The sequence below is a fragment of the Lepisma saccharinum genome, chromosome 19 (genome assembly GCF_977018435.1).
Source record: "Lepisma saccharinum chromosome 19, izLepSacc3.1, whole genome shotgun sequence".
In the NCBI taxonomy this organism is placed as follows: Eukaryota; Metazoa; Arthropoda; class Insecta; order Zygentoma; family Lepismatidae; genus Lepisma; species Lepisma saccharinum.
In genome coordinates this window covers 71,233,721-71,253,006 of record NC_139247.1, presented here as the reverse complement: position 1 = coordinate 71,253,006, position 19,286 = coordinate 71,233,721, and the positions used below count along the sequence as shown (strand labels likewise).

Here is a 19,286-nt window from a genome sequence, read left to right as displayed (position 1 = left end):
CGCAATGTATCATTAAGCTTATCAGTAGAGGATGATTTGCTTCACACTGCGGATGCTAGCAATACAATAGCATTGATAAAGAAAAAACTTAATAGTCAGAAACGCAATTAATTAGAACGCTAAAATAAATTTGCTTGAAAAAGGCGCTAAAGATGCTAAATTAAAGACAACGGTCACAGTCAAAACAGTTGCGTCTCTTAGCAAAAAACTGTAATTGATACAATCTTAAAGAAATGCCAACTGAAAAGTAAGACAGGAATGAGACACAGTTCTGAGTATATAGTGGATTCTCTTCTTTCAAAAATTAAGTCCCTCAAGGGGTATTAGACACTGTTTGCATCACGATTTGCTACCTTTGCCTTCTGAAGATCACTTGAAAAAATTGGTGAAGGGTCTTAAATGTCCTTATGCAATCAATTTACGTACCAGCAAAACTTGCTTTACTTTCGGGCGGAAACTGTGATACAGGACTGAATCTCCTCTGACGTCTTTTGTTAATCAAATGCGAACTCTGGTTAGAACAACCGAAAATAAAAATCTTTCGGTGAAGAAGCAAGCTGAAAATAAAATGAGGGAAAAAATTTCCATTGTTGAAGATGAAATTCAAATACCGAACTGGGAAAACAACATACCGAACTTAAATGAACAAAGTGTTGGTAAAGAATACTTGGTGTATCATTTGGCAGGATACATAGTACGGTATATTTCAAAAGTGACGGATTGTAAACTGTGTACAACTTTTCTGCACGGGGAACCAACTAATGTACCTGCCTCACTTACGCTAATCCAAGACTATGGTTAGAGCGACGGCTGTAAAAACCTTACCTATGCATCGAAAAGTGTTTATGATGTGCTGTTACGAGTGGAAGAAGTTGTTGCAAAAAAAATTATCATGTGCTAATAGTTTATGGGGTGATATATTTTTTGAGTGTTCGGACAATATAAATATAATTGCTGTAAAAACTTCGCAATTAGGATGCTGTGAAGATCATGTGCTGCATACGCTATCTAAACTCGTATTTCACTATCTGAAATGTCGATTTTTCTTCCGCACCAAGGAGCACAGCAAAATCATCTCGGAAATTCTCCAAACTATCCAGCTGCTGAGCTCCAAACGTAAGTAACATGCATTTTTGTTTCTTATGTAGTTAGTTATGTAACCAACGCGAGCATCTTCCGCGCCGTCTCAAACGTCACCACTGCCATCTAGGTGGTGGACCACGGCAACTCAGGGAGTGCGCACACTATTCCTTCTATACGCTCTGCTTTTACTAACACTTTGCACTGAATAAAGGCGACGAAGAATACCGCACAATTTGGCAACGCAAGGGCAAGAATTCATGGCAATCAACTGGTTTCATCGTCCACGTTTTCAGTGTTTGCTTAAGGTTGAAAATTCGACAATAAAAGACCTATTCTCATCTTGGTGAAGCTATAATGAAATTACTTAATCCAATTAATATAAAGTCCTTACACTATTTGGCTATACATGTCCTGAACTATATTGACCAGAAATTAAACAGGTCGGTGCTCGAGCTCGTTAAGTGGTCGACTATGAATCTCGACCCCGAAGTTTCCTGGTTCGAGTCCCGGCTTGGGCATGGATGTGTCCATACCATCTAATTTAGAATTAGCCGAAAGTGGCAGAAACCCAAGCCTAAATAATAAAAATACCAAATAATTGTCAGAAGTTGATGAAGCATCAGGATTTCTTTTAAACAAATTGAAGATTGGGAAGACTCGACGGTAATAAATAATCAGCATCGACGTAGCTGAAGGTATTGACCCAAGAAACAAACGAGCACGACCCACACGAGACTGAGTGTCTCTCCTCTTGGAAGTTCAGATTACAGGAAGGATTTGTCACTATAGGCTATAGCGTAAGGGTCTCATGTCCAGGCGGCCGCACAAGAATGAGATGCTGAAGGGGTAGAAGTGACAAGAGCATCGACTATTAAAATTCGTCAATACTGTGATAATAGCAAAATAAAAAACATGTCAAGCCCTCTTACTTGCTTATTTTATGAATGAAGATAGAAGCAAGGAGTTTCTAGCCTTTAAATAACCTTCTACATCATAATCTTATTTTCAGAGGTCACGTAACGGTGCTCGAAGAAGAAACGAATGCAAACATTCTGAATGCCAGTAATTGAAAGTCAAGTGGAGGGATACTGACGGTTCAAATCAACATAATTACTTCTCGGTTTACAGCCAGTGTGGCTACCGTAATGTAGTGTCGGTGTCTGTTTCTTTATTGCGTGTACGGTATTGATATTGTATGGCGAATTGTATAGGCAAGCGGCGGTTATAAACGGAAACAAAATTCAATGAATAATTTATAATGAGTTTTGTCTATATTTTAAAATTTACAGAGCATGCAGTTAGCGAAAGTGAAATATCATGATAACAAAACTGTTAATAATAATAATAATTACAACAACAACGACAACTAACTAACTAACTCTCTAGCCTTCTTAAACCCGGAGGTATGGCTGCAGCAACACAAACCTTCCATCTGTCCCTCTCCTGGGCAAGATCAATCCAATCCTTTCCATCCTTACCAATCTCCTGTACGTCCATCTCAACGTTATCCCTTCATTATAGTCTTGGCCTTCCTACAGGTCTCTTACCATCATCAGGTTTCCCAACAAGAATCCTGTAAACCCTTCTTTCCTCTCCCATTCGTGTCACCTGGCCTGCCCATCTAAGTCTTCTTGATTTAATTATTCTAATAATAATATCTTGACATGATATTATTATTATTATTAATAATAATAATAATGCTCACAAGGCTCAAAACAGAGGATAGTCTAGGGGACCAATTTTTTAATTCCCCCCCCCCCCCGACGATTATCCCTCCCCTTCTCGCCGGCCACCTCAGAGTGTATACAGCCACTGACTCTATCTGCCATAGTTACAGACACAAATTCTCCTCGTGCCGCAAAAGGCTGTTTATAATCTGATAGCGCGACGACTGTAATGCATATCGATTTACCGCCGCCACGGATACATTCTCATGCGTATGTTAGTGCGGTCTCCCGTGTGCTCCAGAAACAGGCAACGATGTGTCGATACGCATGCGCGCATTTGAATTAACAACCGACTCTCACGCGAATTACTTTTAAATCAACCGAGACATGTCGGCACAGAAAAAGTACGAGGGCAAGTTAAAAAGTATATTTTCCCATGCTGATCACCAAAGTTTTAAGAATAAGTAGAACTAGAAATTTGCAACTTTGTGAACTTCATAAAACATCAGATAGTAGCTTATTCAGGACATATGTAAGCTACATTTCCGTATTTGTATTTATATTTTGATTGTCACATAGTTTGTTTTATTGCTTAAGCTACTCGCGACGATGGAGATGAAAGATGGGTGGATGAAATTCATGAAAACAAACTCACAAAGGAACACCCATGACCAACTCTGTGGGTATTACTAACAAATTTTAAATGGGAACTTCCACCACCGCCGTAGACTTTTGCAACCCACACAACAAGGGAAGTGAGTATTTCAGGATATATGTGTCCCATTTTCTTGCCGGTGACTGTACATACGTACAGTTTTTTGGAAATAATATCTTTCTCATTATTGTCTAGCAGATCAGGAAAACAGCATCTTCGAGCCGTTTATATGAGAGCCTCGAAAATGTAACAATCTTCCTCTGTGGAATGTGTAGTAATGAAGAATGGGAGGATAAGTGGAAGAATTTCTATCGGAGCAGATCTCTTCTGAAATGTATCTAGTAGCTTTTTTAATATCGCCGGCTGAATGTTGTTTTGTCGCATCTCACTTTTTTGTCGAAGATGAGTTGATAACCTTGTTAATGCGTCACGTTCCGAAGCAACGTATCTTGTTGTCAGGTGACGGGAATTATCAACAATAATAACATGTTTGTGCAAATCTTGTAGTATGTTCCAAATCCACATACATCAAACTTTAATCAGCTCTGCTGTGAATTTAGTGCAGATTGACATGCGAGAAAATAGTATTCAGCCGGCGATATTATGAAATTGTTATGTCTTCAAGGTCACAAATAATGCAAAACCAAGATGGCGGTCATAAAAAGGAAGGAGGAAGGGAACTTGGGTGATCTGGACTTCATTCTTTTGTTCTTTAAAGTTTGTTTAACTTTGCATCCGTGGAGCAGTGAAATGCGTTGGGTAACAATTTGTTGGAAGTCGTGACACAGCAGAAGCATGTGACGGGCGTGTCCCAACATGTCACGCAATGGCGGACATCTCGAGTCTGCGAAAGGTCAATTTAAATTATTATTTGTTTTCCTCATTGTTTGATGTTCGCCGACGTCGTGTAATAAGAAAGCATAGGTCTAGAACATTGACAAGTCGATTTTAACAAAACAGCAAACTGAAGTTTCAGAAAGAAATGTGCACAAGTTACACCACGTAAAAGCCAGTGTTAGAAAACAAGGTACCTGAACCCAATATGGACTAGTACCAATATGGCCTACTTGCTGTTTCCAAGAAGTTACAAGGTTAATTCAAGAGATGACATTAGTATGTCATTTAGACTGTCCCAATGACGTGGTTTAACCTGTTGGTTGTACCTCTAGTGCAGTAACTTCAGGACAAAGAAGCGAAATAGCTGGACATCGTGATTGTGCTCTACGTCATGTAATATTGCATTTGGAAATTATTACTTACTGCATCTTCTATCTTCTGTCTATCTTCTATATCTCTAGTCCATATTATGATAGCTCATAATTTGCACATTACAACAATGTACTTAGTTTAGACTTTAATCTAATGTCCTGTTTATAACGAAGTTAAAATGAACACTATGTAAGGTATACTTAATATGGCCTACATAGGAATATATCGTTAAGTGCATGCACAAATGTGACATTTGTTACTTTTATGTGCTCGTAAAGCGTCTGGGAGTCACTAAGGATGATGAAGGACCTTTCGTTTGCTCAGACTGTGATGTGTAATCCATGGTCTTCTGGTGACAAGTTATGACAAAACGATGTTATTTCTTTGTATAATCTCATTATGTCGTTATGTAAAACAAAAGTGCATTAATATACTTATCTACCTATAAAGATAACATTCTGGTACTTCCTGCATTTTTTATGCGAAGGAACAAAATATATTTCTAGGCCATATTGGGTACATAAACGTTACTTTTTAACAAAATCTTCACTGGCCCATGTTATTATTTGGAAAATAATAATGGGAAAATATATTTCGATTATACGAATTGATTTTTAATAAGTGTTATCAAAACAAAAGATTGAAGACATATATTTAATTTAATTGCTTTTTTGGCGAGCTTCCAACAGAAGAACCAGTGGCAACGGTGAATCTGTCTGGTTGCATACCGAGAGAGAAAATGTCGTTTCTTCAAAACAAGATTTAGTATTTGTATTTTTTCTACTTTTTTGCCACTTTTGGCTAATCGCGAAGGTCAGGATGAGTGACGATGGTATGAAATTGGTGAAGAAACATTCACAAAGGCATCTTTGCACACGCCGGGTTTTAAACTCAGGAACCTCGGTGGAGAGATCGATAGCCAACCAGTTAACGCGCTTGCAAAATATCTGATCATTTTTCATTTATGTCCCTTGCACACTTTGATTTATGATTTGTGATTTGATTTAGTTTATTTCGCCTTTTGTGCCACTTTTGGCTAATTTGCGAAGATGGGGATGAGTGATGATATGATGAAAATGATGAATGGACACTCACAAACATCCATGCCCAGGCCAGACCCCGGGACCCCTGGCGTCGTAGCGCGATGTGCTAACCTCTGCGCCACAGGGGCCGGCCCTTGCACGCTGTGAACGCTTGTTAGTTGTACGGTATTCACATATGCCTTGTGTTTCTGTGTGTGTTGTGTCTTTATGTCATAACAAAATGCATTTATGAAATTAAAACAACAGTTATGAAATGCTTGTCTGCACAAAATAGTTAGAAGCGAGAAGGACAATTCAGTGGGCTGCTAACATATTGGCCTCACGCCTAACGTCGTCGTCTTGTAATCAAGGGGTCCTGCGTTCGATAACCGATGGATGCACATTGCATAGTGGTTCGGATCACACTTTAAACTGTAGGTCCAGCCAATATTAGCCCATCTATGCATAAAGTGGACTTAAAACGCAACACAAACAAACAAAGCCAATCTATTAATAAAAGCTTATGTTGTAACAAACATCTTGGAGCTATGTGTAAAATAAATTACCTAGGTACATTTGCAGCTAAGCTAGTACGTGGGATCCGGATATGACATGACTATAATACAAGGACAATTTCGTATCCGGATATTTATTCACTATTTTCAAATAACATTTCCTACCCTCCGTTGTGTTTTTGTTGAATTCCAAGAGAAAGTGCATTGTTAGTGAATGAACAACGCGCTTGGTTTTGAGGTGGGAAGAAACGAATCTGCTATGCTCCTATCCATCCGTTTGAGAGAGCCATCCGGCGCTGCAGGGCAATTTTTATCGTCCTATCAATACCCTCATTAAAGGCAATAAAAGTGGACGGATGATCATGACGTATGAATATTCATGAGTCCTAAAAAGGTTCTCCTCCAATATGAGAAAATCCTGTTCTTGGCGTTTTGATGACGTCATATGTTCGTACGTGGCTGACCAATATATTAGGATTATGCACGATTGTCAAGTAAGGGTGATTACAGCATAAAATATTAATAATAAAAATCTCGTTCGTAGCAAAATAATGGCGGTCATGCATCGTTCTATATCACTGTTGGCAGAACCGAGGAAGGGATGTTATATAACTCTCAGCTGTTCCAATTTCTGACCTAGATCTTGCCTGAATAGTTTCGACCGTTGGAACTTTGGTTATTGGGTCCTTGAACAAGCTTGTATCCAAACTCCCCTGGTTTGGATAACACCAAGTTTTGTGTTTATGTTTCGTTTAGCTTATCTGAATAATCTTTCACACGCTCATAATCCTATGAAATGAATTACTGCTGGAGAATGACATACAAAAATATGTTGTGTGTTTCTTCTGTTCTGACCAAGACGCAAAAATATCACACTATTATTATGACTGAAAAAATAAATGGAAACCAGTATATCAACGGACATTTTAGTATTTTTGTGTTTTGTGATACTTTACGTTGGTTTCCTGCTTCACAAAGTAAATGGCATCGAAGAACGTATTGATTTCTTACTTTGTTGGTGATTGACAATATGTTTCTCCACGAATTTTTCTGTATCAAGGAAAATCAAACATTATTTACCTTAATATTTGTTATTCATATTTCTGGCTTCTCCCGATGGAGTAGTTAAAACGTCGAGACCTTGTAATAAAGAGGTCGTGGGTTCCATACCGTTCTCATGAAGTGAACTTATACTTGACAAAGAATCACAGAATAAATAATACAAAAATACGTATTTCAGCCGTCCTGATCGAAACTCAAAACAATCACTGGAATTTTGGTGTAAACAATAAACAAGTATATCAACGGAATAGTTTATATTTTTGGGTATTGTGATACTTAACGTTTTTTTGCATCTCAAAGTAAGTGGTATAGAAGAAAGTAATGATTTCTTTGCTCGTCGTTGATTGACAATGTGCTGTGTCACAAATTTTACCGTATCAAAGTAAATCAAACGAAACTGTGAATGAACGTCACGGAATATTTAGTGCAGAAAAGCAGTGAACCAGCCATTCATTGCAATAGTGAGGGTTAAAGTCATAGGTTTAGTCCTGAGCCATGGATACACACACTATATACGTAAACTGTATTTGAAAAAGCACCCGAAACAAACCCCTTTTTCTAGCCATGATTGATCCTCCACATCTGAGCGTGTACAGTGTCTCTCAAAAGTTTTAGGACAACGACATTTTAAACTAGGCAACACAATTTACACAAGGAGTTGGTGGGTTGCGTGTAGAGTTAGGCTCAATTCCAGGGTTGCCACATGCACAATATATATTTTTAAAATACGCGAAAGGAATAAAAAACAAGTAATAATGTATAAAATTATTAAAAATATCACTATTATATCGCAAATGACAAAATTCTTTCTGAAAGAAAAAAAATAGGTTTTGTAGCATTTCATCGCTAATGAGTCTACAGAAAGGAAAAGAAGTGAGAGAAAACGAAAGGTGACAAAGAAGAGGAGAGAGAGAAAGCGAAAAGAGAAGAGGAAAAGTAGAGGAGAAGAAAGAGAGGATAGACGAGGAGAGGAGATGTAGTGAGGAGAATGGAAGAAGATTCTAGGAGAGATGAGGAAAATGGAGCAAAGAAGAGAGAAGAGGAGACGAGAAGAGAGGAGTGGAGAGTAAAGTAAAGGAGAGAAAAAGAGAAGAACGAAAAGAAGAGGAGAAGAGTGCAGTGGAGTCGGAAATCTAAGACAGGAGAGGAGATACGAGGAGTGGAGATGAGTGGGATGGCGATAAGATGCGAAAAAAAGTAGGGAAGGCGATATGAGATAAAAGCAGAGCAAGCAGAAGGAGGGGAGAGGAGAAGGAGAAGAGAAGAACAGAAGGAACTGAAGAGAAGAGGTAGTTGCAGAAAATATCGTCTCAGCGTCAAGAATTGATGATGCTTTGGTCAAATTATCGACATGAAACATTCAATAACATTTTGAAATGTATTGGAGAATGTATTATATCGGTTCGAAATGCCTTTTGGCTTAGTTCAGAGCAAGGTAAAATATTCCATGTAAGATATTTGATTTTACCTGCGATTATACCACTAAAACTTGAATGTAATTTGAATATTTATAAGAATTATCCAATTTTTGTCCACTTCTCGGTTCGTTGAAATGGAGATTTTGTAATTCAATAATTTTAATTTTGAATTGCTGTCTCGTAGTAAAGCAGATATCTTCGAGAAATAATTTTCGAAGTGATGAAGAAAAACGAGAATATTGGTAGTTGCGAAAATGCAAGTTATTTCTCCTAACTTATTATTGTGATTAGACATTATTAATGGATAATATCTAGATTCTTGAACATTGTAGGACAATATTCTTTTCCTGTGATACTGCAACAGACGAAATGCTTGTTTACTGACGCAAATGTCGTGTTCAGAACAGTCTTATGAAATGTAGTTGCTGTTGCGTAAGGTAACACGAAATAATTACACCGTTTGCGAACTACCAAATCTGCGCAACGTTAGACGTAAACGGGCGGAAAATTTTATTCATAAAATCACTCCACATTTGACAGTATTAGTCAAGAGAGACTCGTGGGACACTGTATTAAGGTGCTGGAGTAAATACTTCTTATTTTTCTTCCTCGAAGAACAACAATTTTTAAAGTAGAGTAACAGTCGTCCTGCTCTTTTTTATAACTTTTAAATTCTTCCACACATTCCTTTAATTGGGTTAAAAATAAATAATAATATTGCTTGCATTTCTGTCATTGACGTAGACCAGGCCCATACGCAGGATTTCTTTGAGGGAGGGCCAGATCCAAATATATATATACATATATATACATATATATATATATATATATATATATATATATATATATATATATAGGCTTAGTCGGTAACGCGTCTGCCTACCATGTTAAAGGTCCCGGGTTCGATCCCCGGCGGTTCAAATCCGGGAACTTTTCTAACGTTGGAAGCGGCCCCGGCGCCTACCCAACGTCGAATAACATGGGTAACTGGGAGAAACCCTGGAGGGTAAAGGAGGTCAGGGACGTGATGCTGATCACATCACCCCCACTCACGACCGGATCAAGAAAGTGTCGGGCGTTACCCCCACACCTCCTATACGCCTTCATGGCGTGGTGCTAAGCACAAGGGAACACTTTACCTACCTTTATATATATATGCTGTTGCGCAAAGGATTATTATTATTATATGAGAGAGAGAGAGAGAGAGAGAGAGAGAGAGAGAGAGAGAGAGAGAGAGAGAGATTACAAAATAGTTCAAATAGGGCGAGCGCCATTGAATTGAAAAGTCATGATAATTCTATGTTTAGAAAATAATATATTTATAAATTAAATGTTGCGTACTAGGAATTATTATTACAATAAAGAACATGTCTAATTGTGAGTTAAGAAAAAGCAATAATAAAGAGACATTCTCGCATCACGATTGCAGTTAGAAAAAGTCAGGACAGGGATTGAAAATAACGCACTGTCCTGACTAAATCGAACTCTTCTCCTCTTATTTTCGTTCTTCTCTTTTTCTCTCCTTTACTTTACTCTCCACTCCACTCCCCTCTCCTCTTCTCCTCTCCTCTCTTCTTTGCTCCATTTTCCTCATCTCTCCTAGAATCTTCTTCCATTCTCCTCACTACAGCTCCTCTTCTCGTCTATCCTCTCTATCTTCTCCTCTACTTTTCCTCTTCTCCTTTCGCTTTCTCTTTCTCCTCTCCTTTTTCACCTTTCGTTTTCTCTCACTTCTTTTCCTTTCTGTAGACTCATTAGCGATGAAATACTAGAAAACCTATTTTTTTCTTTCAGAAAGAATTTTGTCATTTGCGATATAATAGTGATATTTTTAATAATTTTATACATTATTACTTGTTTTTTATTCCTTTCGCGTATTTTAAAAATATATATTGTGCATGTGGCAACCCTGGAATTGAGCCTAACTCTACACGCAACCCACCAACTCCTTGTGTAAATTGTGTTGCCTAGTTTAAAATGTCGTTGTCCTAAAACTTTTGAGAGACACTGTACACAGAATAGCAGAAAGACTTGGACAATCAGGTTAGATTAAAGCTCTGTATCCTGCTGCAGCGGCAACCAAATTAACTTTGTTGAATTACGGCTTGCATACCTACAAGGCCACACAATAAAGAAATACCTGTATTCTCCTTTCATGCCGGACAACTTGATTATGATTTCAAGCGCGTCCTGATGGTGTAGTGGTAATGTCGTCACCTTGTAATGAAGGGGTCCCAGGTTCGATACCAACTGGAAGCATACATTGATTCGGTTCCCAGTTTAATTAGTGAATCCAGTCCCAATTAACATATTTGTGTAAAAAGATGCGCTTAAAACTTAAATTGTTCTGTATTTTTCTTGTTATACGTCGCATTTTTGCCATTTCTTTCTAAACGTGAGATGAGAATGAATGATAAATTTTGTGAAGGATCGCTCACGAAGGAACTTCTATGATAAAGCTGAGATTCGAGGCTGGAACCTTCGATAGCTATTGAACGTACGCGGCACCTAAACGGATGAATTTACCTGAACATTATGCATTGTTCCTCATGATGTGGAGTTGATGTTAGCTTATCTGGACAATTTGCTTCATCAGTTTAATGTTCTAACTTTAGTATTTAGTTTATTTTTTGCAAGAACCATTCGCTGTCTTAAAAATGACGAACGCTACAATAAAGGTATCAGTACATTGCTTTCATGGGTTAACTTACCTCACCTTTGTCATGTTGTCACTTCAGGAGCGTCCCGAAATTCTCCCGATTTTAACGCGTTATACGTCTTACGGTCATTGGCCGTTCCTTAAGTCCTGGCATGAAGACTGAGAAGTTTGTTATGGCGTTACTGAAGTCGGTTTTAATGCGATGCGTTCTCACACAAGCACAGACTGGTTTATACTCTTAAAATTGTCTGCTACACCTTACGACTCGGCTGGACCTTTCGCCGACACTAGCAAAACAGTTTTCGAAATTTCTTCTTCTTTCCCAAAAACACTATTATATCCCAAATTCTGATAACCTATTTTAAGGCGATATTTGACATACAATGTACATATCGGATACACCCAGATAAAGAAAATCACATATAAGACGTCAAAATGAACAATTTTGATGCATGAAATGGGAATGAATTCCGAATGTTTCAAAGAACATTTGTAAAATGTTCATGTATTGGTTCTGATTGTTGTAACATTTGACGCAACTGAAGTCACAATTTGGATATTGTTTGCTTCTTCATGCTTCATTCAGATGAATTTGACTTGTACTAATTAAAGTAGACAGAATTTCCCCTTGAAACTTTCTAGCGACAAATTATTTTTTCTCTCGGTTTCTCGAGCAGGCCAGCACAGAGTAATAGTCTTTAAGTGAACGAAATTTAACGCCACTGTTACTTTAGAATTGAGACTTAACTACGCTAAGCGATAGCGGGGTTAACTCTCAAATATTTCTTAAAACCCAGTGATCGAAGTGAGGGTGTTGACGGGGAATGGAATTCCCCCAGCTAGCAATTTCTTTTCAAAGCATCCTCACCCCAGCTGCCTCACTGTTGACTCATGGGATCATCCTCTCAGCTAGCCACAATGCTCTACCAAATATTCCCCTGGTTCACAATTTCTACTTGATAGCTGTTCAGAACGCACCTGGTCGATAATCCTAAGAGATTTTCTATCTAATAATATTATGCAGTTATCATTAACAACTTTTGCCTTTGTTGATTAACTATCTGTTTATATTTTCAGGTCTGAACTACATCAAGGAAGAAGGGCATAGGTAAGTGTGATGCAAATATTTGTAGTTTGCTAGAAATTTTCTTAAGCATGCTTATTTTTTAATTTAGGTGGTAAACAGAAGAACTAGAAAAAGTACTAGTATTATTCACATATATTTGATTGTATGCTTACGTTATGTTGCAGTGAACATTTTCCCCGTTATTAGCTGAATTTCACTGACATTTGAGTACTCTAATTCAGTAATGCTAAGCTGAATTTCAAGGAGATCATAAATAAAATATCGTGTGGCAAGGAATGAAAAAATTGGAGGACATATTGCTTAAGCGGATGGTAGAAGTGGAGGGTCTCTTCGTACCCTGTTGTTTTACAGTGCCTGCAATTTCTAACATTGTTTCCACAATGAAATTTTACAGTGAATAACAAAAAATCCCATTGGGAGCAGCAGACATATTAAAGTCAGCCGTATGCACAATTACAATATTACATGAATTGTTCTTAATGTTTACGGAGCTTTCATTTTTGTAATGTCTGCTGTTGGATTTGCCAGTAATTTCACAGTAAAATAGTCATTGTATTTGGAATCGTTTGTATTCTTCTTTTTTTATGTTGTTACATATTTCACGTAGGTTTTGAATTTATTTTTATCTCGTCCATATGTTTTCTCTCAGCTGCAATTCAGGATTCATTTCTTTCTCTCTGTTGATAGGACGGATTTGGTCAAGAGAGAAATAATATACATTCCACTAAAAATGGCCCTACTCCATGTAAATAACAAAATTAATTAATATGAAAATTATTATTGTTTTAATTGCATTAAGTTTTTAATGTCTCTTAATGCATACAATTTGCAAATTTCACCAACAAAAGTTACTAGCATCTGCAGCCTATAAGTTCACAGACACATGAATTCAAAATTTGCTACATTTTTAAAGCGTCACACACGTAACGCACTTTTTTAATTCTTTTCATGCATTCAGACTATTTATTTATTTATTTATTATGTTCTATTACAGTGCACAGTAAATTTGTTAAATTTGGCCTTCATACTCAAGTTTCTTTCATTTGTTAACGTACATCACAAAGTACTTCACAGTTCTATGAAATGCGTTCATTATGAATATTTTAATCCAATCTCATATCTAGACCCTTAAATTTTGTGTGTAAAATGTCACACACGTAACGCTGGAATGCCCCTATACCGTACATAACCTAGAACTATATTTATTTATAACTTTTAATGAGATATCTTTGAATACCTTTTTTGTAGAGGAGTAGTTCTTTTAAATTAGATGAAACACAGTACGTTTTGCCCCTCGGCAAAAGTTCTACGTTTGTGTAGACATCATTTTCCTCATCACGACACATATAGTTTAACTTCGACCATGCAGTATGAACTGCACACCCCATCTTGCCATTTGTGGTCCCTAAATCAATCAAGGCTTGGAGTTAGTAGATCGTAGGGAAATGAAAGATATCGCATTTGCGTAGGCCGTCATATATCAAACGGGTGTCTCAGGCTGTCCCTTCATATCTTTCTCTCCCCCTTCCTCTCTTCCGATGAAAGATATTCGGAGATTTTTCTTCCCTGGTCCCATGGCCTGGCTTCCTTCTACTTTTGCGTGGTCGTATTTCATATTCTTCCCCGTTCAATTTGTATTTGATGCTCTCTCTCCACGTGGGTTGAATCCTGAATAACTTTAGAATGATTGAAGAACTCTTAGTCAACTTCACCTGCTTTTTGAGTGCCAGGTGAGATTAATGCATTTCTTCTCTGCTACCGTAAAACCTGTTACTAACTAGTTCGATATTGTGTGTATTAGATATGTTCTTGTAAAACAAGGCGCTTTATTGATTTATCGTCTAATTAAATATTTCACAAAACCAACACAAATATGGGCAGCAGAGATCGATGAATACACAAGGGCTACTTTACAGAATCCTTTGTAGGTTTTACAGTGTATACAGAAAAAAATCAAAATGTCTGTAATGATCACGCTACGATTCAAAACGTTTACGGGGATCATCAACCTAATTCAAACATAATAATTTAATTTTTAATTTACTTGCTAATCTTCATCTGATTGACATACGCATTATACTGCAGTCAATGACATAACAAACGAACTTAAAAACAAGACAAGACAAAACACGGCTAATCAAATGTCTACAGCAACAATTTTGCCTAATCAGCTGTTTATGCATTTTACAGCCTCACTTAATGCAGTTCTCACTGTTCCTCACCACCTGGCAAGAAAAACAAAATAGTAAAACTAATAATCGAACTACATTTCCCCATACGGTTGCGTCTCTTCTTTATCACCTGTAGCTTCCTTGTTTTTATTTTCTAGAAGCTGCTGGTGCTACATTACATAACACCGTATCAACTGCCAAAGCTTTGTTCTTCTGTTTTGGTCACTCTCCAGCTATAATTCATTACTTCACACAAACTTAGTTCAGTAGATCGAAGACAGTTATTATCTGCCATTTAATGCACACATAAAACTGAACTAATCTCCATGGCAACACGCCATGACAGGGCCTGCCAATCGTCTTTTTGTGGAATGACGCTTGGTCAGCTCTCGAATCTTATTGTCGCTGTTTTCGGCTTGCGAGACTGAAACCCGCGACATCCTTTTCACTTAGTTCCACAATTGTCTTCACGATGTTGAGTGAATACCAAAATTTTGGGGTTTCCCACTGGGAATCGAACACGAGACCGATCGCACCAAAGACGAGAGTGTTAACCATTTGGCTACGTTGGATCCCGTGTATGTTGGTGTGTGTGTGTGTGTGTGTGTGTGTGTGTGTGTGTACACGTTTTATACGTTATCGTTGTGCGAAATACAGGGTGTACACGATGAACCTTCGGGGCTTTGAAGTGATGAGAAATTAAAACGAACACACATGCACATGTTTTGATAATTTTTTGCAAAGATCAACTCAAAAAGTTTCTCACAAAAAATTACCACATTTCTACGTGGGCACCTTTAGTGACACGAAGAATGTCCAGCCCGTATTCCACTTCGCGGTGCAGCAGAGATGGTATCAATGGCAGCAACAATTCGGTCACGCGAAGGATTCACGTTTGGCACCTTCGTTGAGTAAACTGCGACCTTAACATACCCCCCCGAGGAAGAAGTCCAGAGGAGTGATATCTGGGCTACATTGTGGTCAGGTGATAGCCACGGACGTGCTCAACTGTCTCAACGCTCTCCCCGTTTCCAGGAAACTTCTGTACCATGCCCTGATGCTCTTGTCCGTTGGCGGCGTTCTGTTAAAGACACGCCGAAACTTACGCTGCACCGTAACAATTGTTTTTGACTCCGCAAACCATACCACAGCGTGTGCTTTCTGTTGAGAAGACGTCATTTTCACAAAAGCGACGACAGCGCTGCCAAGCATGAGGCGCGCGAACTAAAAAAAGAACCACATAAACGTGTGCGTATATGGCACCAAATACAAAAGACTGGATTGTCGTAACTTTATTTTCTGATTTTTAACATTGCGTCAAAACCCCGGAGGTTCATCGTGTACACCCTGTATTTTGGAACCGATCGGAATTGTTCGATGTTGCAGCCAATGTTCATTTTTATGGGAAAACAAACACGAAAACATCAGATCAATAGTAACATAACATAATGCATGCCGATTGTTGCTTCTTCAGTTTCATATGGTCAACCTAATTCATTTTTAACTGAAATGGTATAAAAGAGACACAACAGAACATAAACTCAAGAAATCTCCTTATATGCAATATCTACAGGTGAAAATATTATTATTCCATTCAAGTTTCTTACATCCAGTCCGTCTTGAACGTAGATGCTTCTTTGTGTCTCTGCCTTCGAAATTCAGCAAATCATCATTTACACTCGTCGCTGCAAATAACTTACGCGACAAAAATAAGACAAACGCATGGAATAGTAGGCATGTTGGACCTAATTGACTCTCCTACAACCAGGTTTTTGTCAGCAGTAAAAACTGAAATGTAAGCTAATTTAGTAATAGTATGGACTCAATATTACACTATTTCATGCAAACCTACTTTCGTCATTCAGAAAATGTAACACAGCAAATTGGTACAGTTATAATCAATATCTGTTGTGCAACTTCTGTTTGGGAGATAACGACAGTGTCTTACCAAGTGTTTTACCCTTTTGAGAATCGCTGGTCTCTTCCACTGTGTGTAAGGTGGTGTTAGTGTATTCTTACCAGTTTAATGTGTTGTGTTTCTCTTGTGCAGGTCCCTTTACAATCTCGCACTTTTAACTTTTCTCAAGGGGCTTCTTACACACCTTGTTTTAACATTTTAAGTAATAATTTTTGATAAGGGAATATTTCCTCGCATATATTTAAGAGTGCAAAATGGCCACATGTGCCGACGCACCCACCAATATTGAATCATTCAATTGATAATAATAAAAATCACCACTGACAATCAATGTTACTCGACGGCTCAGGCACTTTGTCCGATTCTCTTGATTCGAGAACTATTTGTTTTCAATGGAGGTCTCCTGTTTGCCTTTACCCAAAGTAATCCTGTTTTTTACCTTGCATTTCTTTGCACAACGCCAGGTGATAGAGAACACAAGATGCCATTGATTTCATCCTCCGTTTCAGCGACGCCCTTTCCTTATTGACTATTGATTGAGACCCTTCCAAGTCTCCTCGAGAGCTGCTTGTTTTTCTACTTGAAGCAGTTTCTTCTCAAACGCCCACCTCTCTCCATTATCCGTGAAATTCCTCTATTGGTTTAGCTCGTAATTCACGCTCTGGTTGATCAATACTCGTCATTTCTTACTTCGGGCTCGGAAACAGAACAGGTAGAGGCATTCCATGCGTTTTATCCAGTACGGGTCAAATACAAATAACAATCTATAATTTCTATAACAGGGTAATAGCTCAGAAATATTGGAAACGTGATAGGGTACCTCAACTTATCTTGCCTAAATGGAATGGCCGAATGGTATGAATCTAACATGTTGAAACTGAACGAGCGTAAGACGCAAGTATTCATACTATCCAGTGAAAACAATAACAACACGCTACTTGACAATATTAAAATAGTTATTCCAATATAAAACCAAGTGAAGCTCTGAATTATCTCGTATGTACCTAGATACGAATTTATCCTTTTCACAACATGTAAAGAAATGTGTGCACGTGCAGCACCTAGAATCAAGCTTTTTCAATTTGTCTGTAAACATGTACACCTTGCCCACAAATTAGCGTTTAACAAAGCTTGTATTAGCCGTTACTTGAATATTGTTCCTCTGTACTTTATGAGATTTACAGATATAACACCATGAAAGTAGAGAAAATGCAAAATTTGGCAATTCGTAGCGTTGAAATACAGACGAAAATATGCATTTCTAAAAACAAAAATCATCAGAAAATTAACAGACACAACGAATACTAAACGACAAAGTAATTATTGTCTCAGTCTGCGATCTAATAACAAGAATAGCATCCTTGTTACGAAATGCAACAAGGCAAGATGCGGATCAAAATCCCTATCATGTCTGGCAAGTAACGTGTGGAATCAAGCTGCGTTTATAGTTACAGAATCGATCTAAATTGCACTGTAAGCTTAAGTGTTACACTACGTCAAATAAATAATAATAATAATAATAATAAGATAATAATGTGTAATGAACAACGTATGTAACTTAAAGAAGGCTATGTTCAATTGTATCTTGTTTTACTTAACGTTTCATATGCACTTATAACGATAAACTGTTACAGGCATAATTGTTTGATTGATTCATTTCCTTTTTTTACTTCGCTTTTGTGCCACTTTTGGCTAATTTGTGAAGATGGATGGGGATGAGTGATAATATGATGAATTTGATGAATGGACACTCACAAACATCCATGCTTAGGCCGGAATTCGAACCAGGGACCCCTGGCGTCGTAGGAGCATAACTGTTCAAGAAAAAAGGGATTAACAATAAATATGAAATTTACATAATCCTATATTCACCCATTTAATAAAATTAGCAGGTAAGAGGGAGGAATAGTCATGGTGCCAGAAAAAGTGAGTGGCGAGCCGAAAGCTACGGTAATATATTCTGGACACGGTCACATTTGATATATATGCCTTAAATACAATTAAAACATACATAAAGATAATTTATTGACATAGTTTTTCTTGTTGGCTGGGGTGCTATTTAACCGGAGACGTCCCCCATTCCCCAATCTGGAACCCCCCCCTGAAGAGGCACAAAAAAATACGTTAAGACTTACTTATGAATGACGTTACAAGCTTCATTGCAGACTGCTTGAGAATGTCTCAACATAAGAAAAATATTAATTCACCACTAGAGAAGAAAAATAAAATTTGCGAGGTTATTTTATGAGCTAATTTTTGTACAGTCACCGGCAATAAAAATGGGACACATAAATCCTGAAATACTAGCTTTTTTGCAAACGTTATGTGGGTTGCCTAACTCTACGGCGATAGTAATAAGTTTCCAATGGCAACTTTTACTACCGCCGTAGGGTTAGGCAACACATAACGCTTGCAGGGAAGCGACTATTTCAGGATCTAGTTATCTCACTTTTGTTGCCGGTGTCTGTACATTTTGCATTGATTCCATCGCTGCACAGACAAATTGTAAACATTTAAACGAATCAATCGTGGTAGCCAACATCAGAGATAGCATCTATTGACCAAGTTCTAAAGCACTTGTTTGCCCAGCGCCTACCTGTGGTTCCTTAGCATTACTTATTAGCATTGTAAACGTCTCATTGGGCGCTCTGAACTTGCAAGGAAGAGCATCTGGGTCCATATCGATTTCTCTTCAAGCTTCTTTCGGCGTCTTTGCCTTTCGGGAGTCCCAAGTCACTTCCTGGCGCTCCACCTAGGCGGTGACCTCCGGTGACCTCTTGAACTCTGCTTTCATACTCAGGCGATTATGATGTGCGTAGT

At 38.0% G+C, this 19,286-nt stretch overlaps 1 protein-coding gene across 31 annotated transcripts in view; it reads left to right on the top strand.

The window, feature by feature from the left end:
• para (sodium voltage-gated channel paralytic) overlaps window positions 1-19,286 on the top strand; it is a 386,365-nt gene that overhangs the window by 73,158 nt on the left and 293,921 nt on the right. For all 31 annotated transcript variants that reach the window (XM_083141023.1, XM_083141029.1, XM_083141055.1 and 28 more), the window contains one exon: window positions 12,368-12,398. The gene's annotated coding sequence lies outside the window, so the exon portion shown is untranslated. The remainder of the gene's footprint in view (window positions 1-12,367; window positions 12,399-19,286) is intronic.